The sequence below is a fragment of the Lepisma saccharinum genome, chromosome 5 (assembly GCF_977018435.1).
Source record: "Lepisma saccharinum chromosome 5, izLepSacc3.1, whole genome shotgun sequence".
NCBI lineage: Eukaryota > Metazoa > Arthropoda > Insecta > Zygentoma > Lepismatidae > Lepisma > Lepisma saccharinum.
In genome coordinates, this window is record NC_139233.1 from 28130893 (window position 1) to 28142244 (window position 11352).

An 11352-nucleotide genomic window follows, 5' to 3' on the forward strand; every position below is an offset into this window, starting at 1 on the left:
CAGATACTACATGCAAAAGCATCTTGTCACCTATTAGACAGGTTAATATAACATTGAGACCTAAAACAAATTCCAACAAAAGGTCTGTAAACAGTTTTTGTTCCAACTTGATGTACTGATCAACAGCAAAAACGTCTACCAAAATCTGGCAACCGGAAGGGGTTATTTGAAACCTTGAAAATCACAGAAAGTCCTATAACTTGCTTATTTTTAAACGTAGAACAATTATTTGTCCATTAGCCCTCATCACTGTCCTCTACTTCATCTGACACCTGGTTGTCACAAAGCGTAACTTGGCACGATCCACACACGGAACTACATGGAAGGCCGTTCGTTCTGCAACTGCAACGATTACCACTGCAAATAGTTCTACAGCTGCAATGTATAATTTTCAGTAGTGTGTCTGGTGCAACATTCATATCACACATTACTGGTACAAGTTCATCGCTACATAGTTGCCAACCCCAATTCACAGGATTCATATAAAGGATAATACACATAAGAGAAGGCAACGAAACATCCATCATCCAATAGTTCATTTCACCGGTGATACGGAATTCGAAGGGAAGCATGAAGAATTCCTTTCAGTGGGACGTAATAAACAACTGATCACATTAATCAGTGAGGAAATGGTTATGAGAGGCTGTAAGGTTTTTCAAGTGGAAGGTGACGCTGACGTGAACATTACAAAGGCTGCAGTTAACAGTGTGAAGAAACGTTCCACCATGCTCATTTGGAATGATACTGACCAGTTAATTCTTCTCCTATAATACGCTGAAGCTAATGGGAAACCACTGATTTTCGATCGGATAATCAGTCAAGAGACACTATCCAAAAGTGTATTACATCAATAACTTGAAGTCTATTCTTTTTAGTGAGGTATGTGCACAGTTGTTATTTATTCATGCATTCACGGGATGTGATTACACCTCCCATATTCATGGTGTTGGTAAAAAGTCGGTATTAGAAAAACTTTTAAAAGGTGATCACGTCATTCATTCCTGTGCGGCTGCATTCACATCACCAGGTCAGAACCCTGCTGATATTGTAAGTCTTAGCAGTCAAGCAATGATTGTTATTTTTGGTAGCAACAGTACAAGTTCTTTGGCAGCCTTGCGTTACCACACACTTACGAAGATAGTCCTCATAGCCATATTGTTTGCTCATCCAGAATGTCTTCCTCCAACTGAGTCTTCCAACAAATTCCATTGTCTAAGAGTGTACTGTCAAACTATGACATGGATGAGTATGGCTAACAAAATGAATCCTGTGAATTGGGGTTGGAAACTACATGGCGATGAACTTGTACCAGTAATGTGTGATATGAATGTTGCACCAGACACTCTACTGAAAATTATACATTGCAGTTGTAGAACTGGTTTCAGTAGCAGAACAAACGGCCTTCCATGTATTTCCGTGTTTGGACCGTGCCAAGTTACGCTTTGTGACAACCAGGTGTCAGGTGAAGTAGAGGACAGTGATGAGGACTAATGGACAATGAAGACTTTTTTACCCCCATATTGCTGCACATTTTCATAACCTAATTTAAAGTGTTCTTTGTAAAATAGAAAAAATATGTATGGAGTATAGTTAAAATGTGTGAGGATAATACAAACTTACAACTTCATATTGCGTACTTACTTAGACCTACAAACAGGTATTGTACCTTTATTTTTCACTGTTGGTTCCATTGTTTGATCCCATAGACAAAATTTGTTGGTTGAAATTAATTCTTTGACCAAGAAAACCGTAAAATTGATGAAAAAATAATTGTTCTACTTTTAAAAATAAGCAAGTTATAGGACTTTCTCTGATTTTCAAGGTTACCGGTGGCCATCTTGAAAATAACCCACTTCCGGTTGCCAGATGTTGGTAGACTTTTGTTGATCAGTACATCAAGTTGGAACAAAAACTGTTTACAGACCTTTTGTTGGAATTTATTTTAGGTTAGGGTTTTTTTTTTTGGCTAAACTGAACCATCTCCATAGGTGACCGACGGTCGTTGGCGTAAATACCCGCTGTCATCTATAGGTGACGGGCAGTCGTTTAAGGGTTAAGTGCTGCCACATGGTGCTGGAATGCATATATCCCATCCAACCGCAACAGGTTTACTAGGCACGGGATCTATAGAGTGAGTCAAAAGTCAGGAACCATAGTGTTATTCACTTCAGTTTATACTGTCATGATATGCTTAATATGTTGACATTCTTCAGCAAGGCACTTGTTCAGATGACACTCCGTTCTTCAGCACATGGTGTAGTCGCGAATCTGGGCAGAATAAACTATTGCCTTCAGGTGACCCAACCTGAACAATGGCATTATGTTAAGTTGTGAATAGTAGTATTTATGCATTCACATTTTGCTGCTACAAAAACCTACAGTTCCAGCCACTATGATAAGGTTTTTTTAGGATATGTCCTCTCTCCAACCAACGTGAAGCTTTATACACAGGTATAGGGAAGGAAGTGCCTTTGTGGAGAAGCATAGTTTTAGCATGACAACTCCTAATGTGTAAACTTGAAACATGTTGCTACTAGTGTTAAAATTATGTCATAGGAGGGGAACAAATGGGTATGTGTGTCAGTAGGATCTAAAATGTGATCAGGATTAAATATTTCAGATATCCCTACATTCATTTCCTCCAGTTTCAGGGTGCAAATATTTAGTTCAAGCTATCGGGTGTGAAAATTGGAAGTCAACAACCAGCAGTCGACTCCACAGTTGGGGCATGCAAGATCCCGAAAATTGGGTACTGGGACAGCAAAAATTTCCCATTTGCAGGCTACTCAGACTGGCTTGTTTTCTCAATGATGTGCATTGTATCGCCTCGGTCTGCTGGTTGCACATGCACAGTGAATGCATTTCTAGAGAAACAAATCCATGCCTCAAGTATTTTATTGAATTCACAGTGCTGTTATTGTAAACTGTGAAAGAGAAAAGTGGGACTAAAGGATAACGGATCAGATTGTTTCATGATTTTTTTTCTTCAAATTATCCTACAAGAAAGACTAATTATCATAGCATTTTGGAAATGATTGTCACATGAAATTTGAACCTTCCTCAGAGTAATGAGCACCGTTTGGATTTCAGAAAAAAAAAAGGTTATGTTGGGAGAAACACTTAAAAATTATCTAACGGAAGCATGCACACAAGCCATTCTCCGTTGATAGAAGTGACAGTAAGTATAGACTAATGGGAATGAATGTATTGGAACCTTAATGAAACTAATCAGCACTTTTTTTTATTTCGAACTACAAACATATTTGGGGATCTTATTTTAATGCTAAGAGAACTAAACATGACCACTTAACATAAAAAAAACCTGGGATTACTATTAAAATGCTAGTGAACTAAACCTGACCCACCTAACCTAACTACAAAAGCATTAAGGGATATTATTTTATTGCTAAGAGACCTAAACCTGACCTGCCTAACCTATCTATGAAAGCATTTATTGAACAAGACCTTCAAACATTTTGTCCGCAAGAAGAAAGTGGACATCTGAACACAGCATGGTAAACGAACAGATTCCATGAACCACCACCGGAAATCCCTTCCTATGTCACACATGTGACCTAGATAGGAAGGGCAGTTATATATGCAAGTGAAAAAACAGTGTCAAGGAAATTGATTCAGTAGGGTGTTTTTAAGTCCACTTTATGCACAGGAGGGCTAATCGAGGCCCATGTTCCTTTTGTTTTATTGCAATTTCATCATGCTACGAATGCAATTTTAACATGGTTCGATTTTGATTTACTTCTGTTAATACATACAGAGGAGTTTTAGAGATTACTTAAGATTTTGTTCAATATAGCTATTCTTTCATAGTTATGTTAGGCAGGCCAGGTTTGGTTCTCTTAGCATTAAAATAAAGTCCCTAATGCATTCTACAAAGGTTCCAATTTACTTCTACATTAACTCCCACTAGTCTACAATACTTACAGTCGCTTATCCTTGGAAAATACATTGTCCATGGGAAACGCACATGCTTCCATAAGGTAATTTTTAAGTTATTCCTTTTAACATAAATAACTTTTTTTCAAAATCCATACAGTGCTAATTACTTTAAGAAAGGTTAAAATTTAATGTGACAATGACTGCCAAAATTCTACGATAATTAGTCTTCCAGCTAGGAGAATTTGAAAAAATATATAAAAAAATCGGAACCCTTACCCTAATCGGGACTGGACCCAAAGTGGTACCCTTAACCCTCTGTACCCCCAAAAAGAAAGTGAAATATTTTGGGCTCCATGGTCACATTCTACACCCACGATTTGTTCCACAGTTCAAATATTTTCATCACAAAAATTTGTGTCTTCTAACAAAGGGTATTTCAAAATAGCACGGAAGGTATTTTTTTAGATCTACATGCTACAAAACTTATGTTTTCTTACTATTAAAATTCCTTACATATGTAACGTCAATACGGTTTTTGAGGGTGTCCATCATGGATTCATGTCAAAGGTGCACGTCTGCACATTTCCTTTTTCTTTTTATGACTGACTTGTGCAATGTGATAATTTGCTATTGCGATATGTTAATTGTGTGATATATTGTTGAACGGTATCCTCAGCGTGTGTAAATACGTTATCTTGTGGAACATCGTGCACATTTCTTTTTGGCAAGTGCAGGCAGTAAAGGGGAGGTTGTATTTTCTGAATGACTTGTGGGATGGGATAATTTGCAACTTCTTATTTTTATGATGGAACAGAACAAGAGGGTAGTATTCTGTGGAAAAGGACAAGAAAAACTATTGACATACAACTGACTTAGTTCTCTTTTAGACTTTTCAATTTAACTTCGACCTGCAATTCAATGCCTGGCCTTGGAAAAAAATAGGTAAGTTACCTTCTGAGGTTAAATTTTTTGTTACCTTCATGTGTCAGTGCGGAAAATAGTGTTGGGGGCAGGTGGCTCAGCCAGTTTCTAACTGGAAATCGGAGCCCGGAATCGGCAGGAAATTTAGACAACAATTTTCATGACATTTCTTGGGATATGGTCCTGAAAACAGACATTTACATATATCCGTGGGTACGTGTGCAACGAAACTAACATGGCCGCAAGTAGAGTATGGGTGCTATGAAACTAACATAGATGCAAGTAGACTTCCACCTCGCAACTTCAAACGGCTACATCTAAACTTTAAATAGCTGTACATTCGCTGTTTCCGCACTCCATATTTTTGTTCTTCACAATCGTAAACACACATTCCCCCCCTAAAAAACTATCAAATCGAGGGTGTAAAATTCGAGCGCGGACCCATATTTTGCATGGTATATGAATATTTTGTAGTTTATGAACGTTTTCAGTTGCCTTTAGATCGAGGATATGTGATATATAGTATGTATGTTACCTTAGCATGTTCCTTTACCGTGAAGAACAACAGCCTGAAGGCTTCATGCAAGTGAATCTAGCACCCAAAACGACATTACACAACAGCAACTATAAATTTACGTAGTGAGATTAGGATTGTTACCAATAGCTATAGACATGTTCTTTCACAATTTGAGTGCATACAAAGAGTTTTAATAATAAAAAGCGGTAAAAACACACTGAAATTGCAGTATTTTGCTTGCGCTGGTCATACTTTGTGATTGAATATTTCCGTTATTTGTGTTTTCGCATGATGGAACCAATTTCATAGTTTGCCAAACATCAAAAATCTGTCGGGGTCATTCCATATCAATTCAACAAAAAAAAAGAGGTTTGGGAACCCACCATCTCAGATTTTTATGAAACTTGGTACATTCAATCCTTCCATGGTGGTAAGAAACCTCATAAAATTTTTCGCCTCTAACTCATCTGGTTTCAGAGTTATGGCCTCTCAAACTTTCAGCCAACTCTCGTTTTCCTTCATTTCCGAAGCCCTCATTGAAACCTGCAGTGCTTTACAAAAAAAATTCTATCTCGCTCACACGTGATTCAATCCTTTTGAAATTTCACAATATTATTAACCAAACAATAGGCATTTCAGAAAAAAATATGACATCACATGATATCAATATTTAAGTAAAACAAAAAAATTAGTAAAAAAAATATTAGCGGGATTTTGTTGCCGAAAACATGCCTTGCTAAAATTTCAATTATCATTAAAAGGGAATGAATTAATACCAGCATAAGTATTTTTAAAATTAACCTGGATATGTATTCTAAGTTACCCAGCAATAAAAGTTATGGTTATTTTATTCCTTCTATAAATATAATATACTTCATGTCTGATATTTGGATGAAATGGCTTCCGGAGTATTAAAATATTTTGGTTAACTCAAAATCAATCAAATAATGTGTTATAAATTAATCAGTGAAGCAAACTCTAAATTCTACACTTTTGTTTATTCTTTGAGCATTGTTGTCTTATTATTTCTTTGCTTATTTATAAAATAATTTATCCATATATAAGCAAAATATATATGGTTCAAAAAAATCTTTGTTTAATGTTGTGTTCTTTGTAAGCAGCAGTTTGATGATATGTCAACATTACCTGAGACAGAATAGCAATGAAGATGACAATAATGATGATAATAATAATTTATATTATTTTATTAATATGAAATCATCATTGAACAATATCAGTTATTATGGTATCCCCTCCTGCTTCAACATTTGGTGTTTGATGATTTATCCATATAGATATTTAAATGTGATTGACCAAAACACAAATTACTGAATATTCCATATATTGCCTATATATATTTTTTACCTTTCCATATATGTGCATGCAACATATACAAAAATTTACTTTGTGACACAAGTTGTATACTTTGACACGTTGGATTATCTTGTCCATTGAACTTAGAACCTTTTGCCATCTTGGTACTGCACATATATCTTCATGTCTTGGCCAATAGAATGAAGGGGAAGGAGCATGGGGGTGAAGAAACTTTACAACAACATCTCCTTGATCTACATCCACTTGAGATACCATTCCAAAATACCACAACTGATCATACTTACAAGCAATGTAACATCCAAGAAAGAGTTCATGTATGGTTACAATAAAAGATTGGCGGTTTTTCAGACTGTACGTCAGAGATGGGGTCTCATCTTGACTGATTCTTCTAGCCACAATGGTGCCTGCAGAATCCAGAGATTTGAAATTGTGGAAACTTCTAGTGCCTGGAACTGTTTGTACATCTATAAACCGGTTTTGAAGTGTCAAATGGGTTGAATCAACTTCACCTTTCTCAGTAAAGTGAAATGCAATATTTGTAATTTTTTCCACACAGAAATTGTAAAAGTCCCCTGTTGTTTCATCTATCTCTCAAATGGTCTCTGTAAACTCTCTTTTCGTGCCAAGCGTTTTGCTGTTCCGCCAATCCCATTATATTCTGATTTCCCATGGCTTGTTGCAAAAAATGACCATTGTGCCTCTAGCTGGAAGTCCTCTTCATGCAGACGCAGGTTGAGAAAGTTATATTTGTTTCTGTATTGAGCAGCACACAATACTGTCACGAAAATAGTGTATTTTTCTTTCAGAAATCTCACGACAATTCCATGAATTTTGTAAACCATGTTCACATCATGCTTCAGGTCATTATATATGATGAAACAATCGTTTCCCCTACAGAGTTCTTACAGTAGACTACCACAGGATGTACAGTACATGACTCAGAAGTCCAGTGGTAACCTTGGGCCTCATCTTAGATTGTAAAAGATTGGATTCAATCTTTTATTGAAACCGTAGATGAACTCTTTCCTGGATGTTACATTGCTTGTAAGTATGATCAGTTGTGGTATTTTGGAACAGTATCTCAAGTGGATGAAGTATACAACTTGTGTCACAAAGTAAATTTTTGTATATGTTGCATGCACATATATGGAAAGGTAAAAAATATATATAGGCAATATATGGAATATTCAGTAATTTGTGTTTTGGTCAATCACATTTAAATATCTATATGGATAAATCATCAAACACCAAATGTTGAAGCAGGAGGGGATACCATAATAACTGATATTGTTCAATGATGATTTCATATTAATAAAATAATATAAATTATTATTATCATCATTATTGTCATCTTCATTGCTATTCTGTCTCAGGTAATGTTGACATATCATCAAACTGCTGCTTACAAAGAACACAACATTAAACAAAGATTTTTTTGAACCATATATATTTTGCTTATATATGGATAAATTATTTTATAAATAAGCAAAGAAATAATAAGACAACAATGCTCAAAGAATAAACAAAAGTGTAGAATTTAGAGTTTGCTTCACTGATTAATTTATAACACATTATTTGATTGATTTTGAGTTAACCAAAATATTTTAATACTCCGGAAGCCATTTCATCCAAATATCAGACATGAAGTATATTATATTTATAGAAGGAATAAAATAACCATAACTTTTATTGCTGGGTAACTTAGAATACATATCCAGGTTAATTTTAAAAATACTTATGCTGGTATTAATTCATTCCCTTTTAATGATAATTGAAATTTTAGCAAGGCATGTTTTCGGCAACAAAATCCCGCTAATATTTTTTTTACTAATTTTTTTGTTTTACTTAAATATTGATATCATGTGATGTCATATTTTTTTCTGAAATGCCTATTGTTTGGTTAATAATATTGTGAAATTTCAAAAGGATTGAATCACGTGTGAGCGAGATAGAATTTTTTTTGTAAAGCACTGCAGGTTTCAATGAGGGCTTCGGAAATGAAGGAAAACGAGAGTTGGCTGAAAGTTTGAGAGGCCATAACTCTGAAACCAGATGAGTTAGAGGCGAAAAATTTTATGAGGTTTCTTACCACCATGGAAGGATTGAATGTACCAAGTTTCATAAAAATCTGAGATGGTGGGTTCCCTGGCCTGGTTGAACTGACGTGGAATGACCCTTAATAAAAAAAAAAAAGGTAAAGTGTTCCCCTGTGCTTAGCACCACGCCATGAAGGCCTCCTTAATATAAAGTTCAATGTAATTCTCGAGTGGGTACGGTGGGTAATCGGCCCCTTACAGTTCAAAGTGTGCCTCCATCAGGTATAGAAATCCAAACCCTTGCTACCCCTCACTCATCGGGGAGGGCCAAGTGTGTCAAGGAAAGACGCAGTTGTAACACTTTCGTATAGCGGAGACGGATTTCTTACTTTTTACAGAAGAAAGTACTTACGCAAATCATTTTCTTTAGCGTTGTTAAAGTTCCGGAATGTAGTTTTTATTTATTTCAATGCGAATTCATGTGTTTTTCTGCGAAAATTCTCTCCGACACACTATTGCTGCTGCCGCCATTTGCTTTCTGCACGAGAGCACAATGTTCTGTGTGTTAGATGACGTAAACCCCATAGTCAGTGTTTCAAACCATGCCGTGTTTTCGCTATAAGATGATGTGTCGAGGATGAGTCTTGAAGTTGTTGCCGGGTGTGAAAGATGCCATGGAATTTGTTGTCCGTATATGCTAAACTGAATGAAGTGAGTGCTAATGGAACCTAACCTAACAGGCCTGACCTAACCTCGTAGGCATACCTCGTCCCCGTGATGGTTCGTGGGGCTATCGTGAATTTTAGGGGCTAACGTCAATGGTTTGTGGGTCTATCCATGGATGTTTTTTGGGGCTAACGTCAATGAGTTGTGGGGTTACCCGTGGATGTATTTTGGGGCTACCCGTGGATGGTTTTTGGGGCTAATGTCAATGGTTTGCGAGGGATTATCATAATTTTGAACCCGGGCACGAAAGTAGGTATTTTCCAGTGAACAAGGTTGCAACACTGCATGTACACTCCAAATCGACAAAACACTGGCACAACGTGCGATCAACGGGCACACTATCGCCCTATTGTGTGCGGAAATAAGGAAGAACTCATGAAGAGTATGTACTCATTAATGTAAGAAGTAGACATTTTTTTCGTTAGAAATTCATTATTTCACCTAAAGAAATGTTCCACAATGCAGAATAGTACGTTAGCAATGTAAAAAAGTGCGAAATAAATTATTTATAGGTGTCTCACCTATACGATAGTAGTACCGTTGCAGTAAATAATCGCTCAAACTCAGCAGTACAGGACCATAACATAGTAGAAAGGTGTGAACAAACATAAACCTCACAGTATATTTTCTCCAGTTTTCAGCAATTATGTAAAGCCAATGACCAAAAACAAAAAAGTTAAACTGAATCTCAATGAGCAGTCCTCTGAAATAAAATCACAAACATTATTAAAGAAAAAGTGTGCACTGCAGTCACAAAATGAGAAAAAAATGCTGACTTTGCTTGTCATTTAACACACACAAAAATTACGAACTGGTTTTTACTGCTGTTACTGACCATAGCATTTTGTCTCTAATATTTCAGCATGACAAGGACTCGAAATCGTCAAAAAATCACTTCGCCCGCTCACTATAGACTCCTGGAGGTTGGACGCTTCTGTCGCCGAACCGCCGACTGAGTCAGTGCAAAACATTTATATTTATTAAAGGTCAGCATGGGTAGTTTATTTAAGTACATCTCGTGTGATCTTGCATTTTACAAAAAAACGGGTATTTTCATTCCATTGAAAACTATCTAGTCTGTACATCACGCACTTCAATTGCATTATTAAATTTTGGCAAGATGGCTACATCGATGCGTACCTCAAATTGTTCCCATCGACTTCGAAATATTGAATTTGTCGAGCAAGAAAGAACAATCAACTGTTATTGATACGGTACCAAGCAGGTATTCACTTGTATTCTCCATATAGAACCATACCCTGCGTAATAAATTTCAGCTATGGAAGCAAACTTACCGCTATGGCGACTTTTCAACACAAAGGCACGCTCGATTCCGGTAACCCTATTGCTTAAACTATAGTAATAAAACAAAGTATCAAGTGCAAATTTGCATCTAAACCAATAAATACTCCATTCCTAAGAACTTTTAGTCATAGCATTTCATATTTAAAATGCTTTTTTCGTACCTGGAGACTTTTTGGTAGGTTTGTTTCTGTACCACCATGGCTATACCACCTATAGAACTGCAGGAAAACCGACGCTATCGACAAATTCAATAATTAACCATAACAATTTAAACATTAACACTATGCACATAAATTTTTGCTACCAGCTTTACTTATTTAGTTCGTAAAGAAAATATTTAGAAAACAAACTTACGAATTAAGAAAAAAGATCACAGCCGTTGTTTCTTGACAAAACTCCCGTCATCACAAATCCGCCATTACACACCAACGTTTTTCCCTATGTTATCGGGAAGTTGTGCCTGGTTCTCAACCAACTTTGCAACACAATTTCAAATGGTTTTCGCATACTTTCGATAGTTATGTTTTCTAAAAGTAACTGAGTTACTTACTTTAATATATGTGTGTGTGTGTGTGTGTATGTATAATTTTTATTTACGTTGAAATTATCTCATTC

The 11352-nt window shown here is 36.2% G+C and overlaps 1 protein-coding gene across 50 annotated transcripts in view; it reads right to left on the reverse strand.

The window, feature by feature from the left end:
• Window positions 1-11352, reverse strand: part of LOC145987728 (uncharacterized) — a 319042-nt gene extending 307690 nt beyond the window's left edge. For 13 of the 50 annotated variants that reach the window (XM_083122375.1, XM_083122371.1, XM_083122357.1 and 10 more), the window contains exon 1: window positions 11092-11341. The gene's annotated coding sequence lies outside the window, so the exon portion shown is untranslated. Of the gene's footprint in view, window positions 1-11091 lie in introns of all 50 variants that reach the window. The other 37 variants (XM_083122351.1, XM_083122353.1, XM_083122350.1 and 34 more) reach the window with 13 other exon arrangements.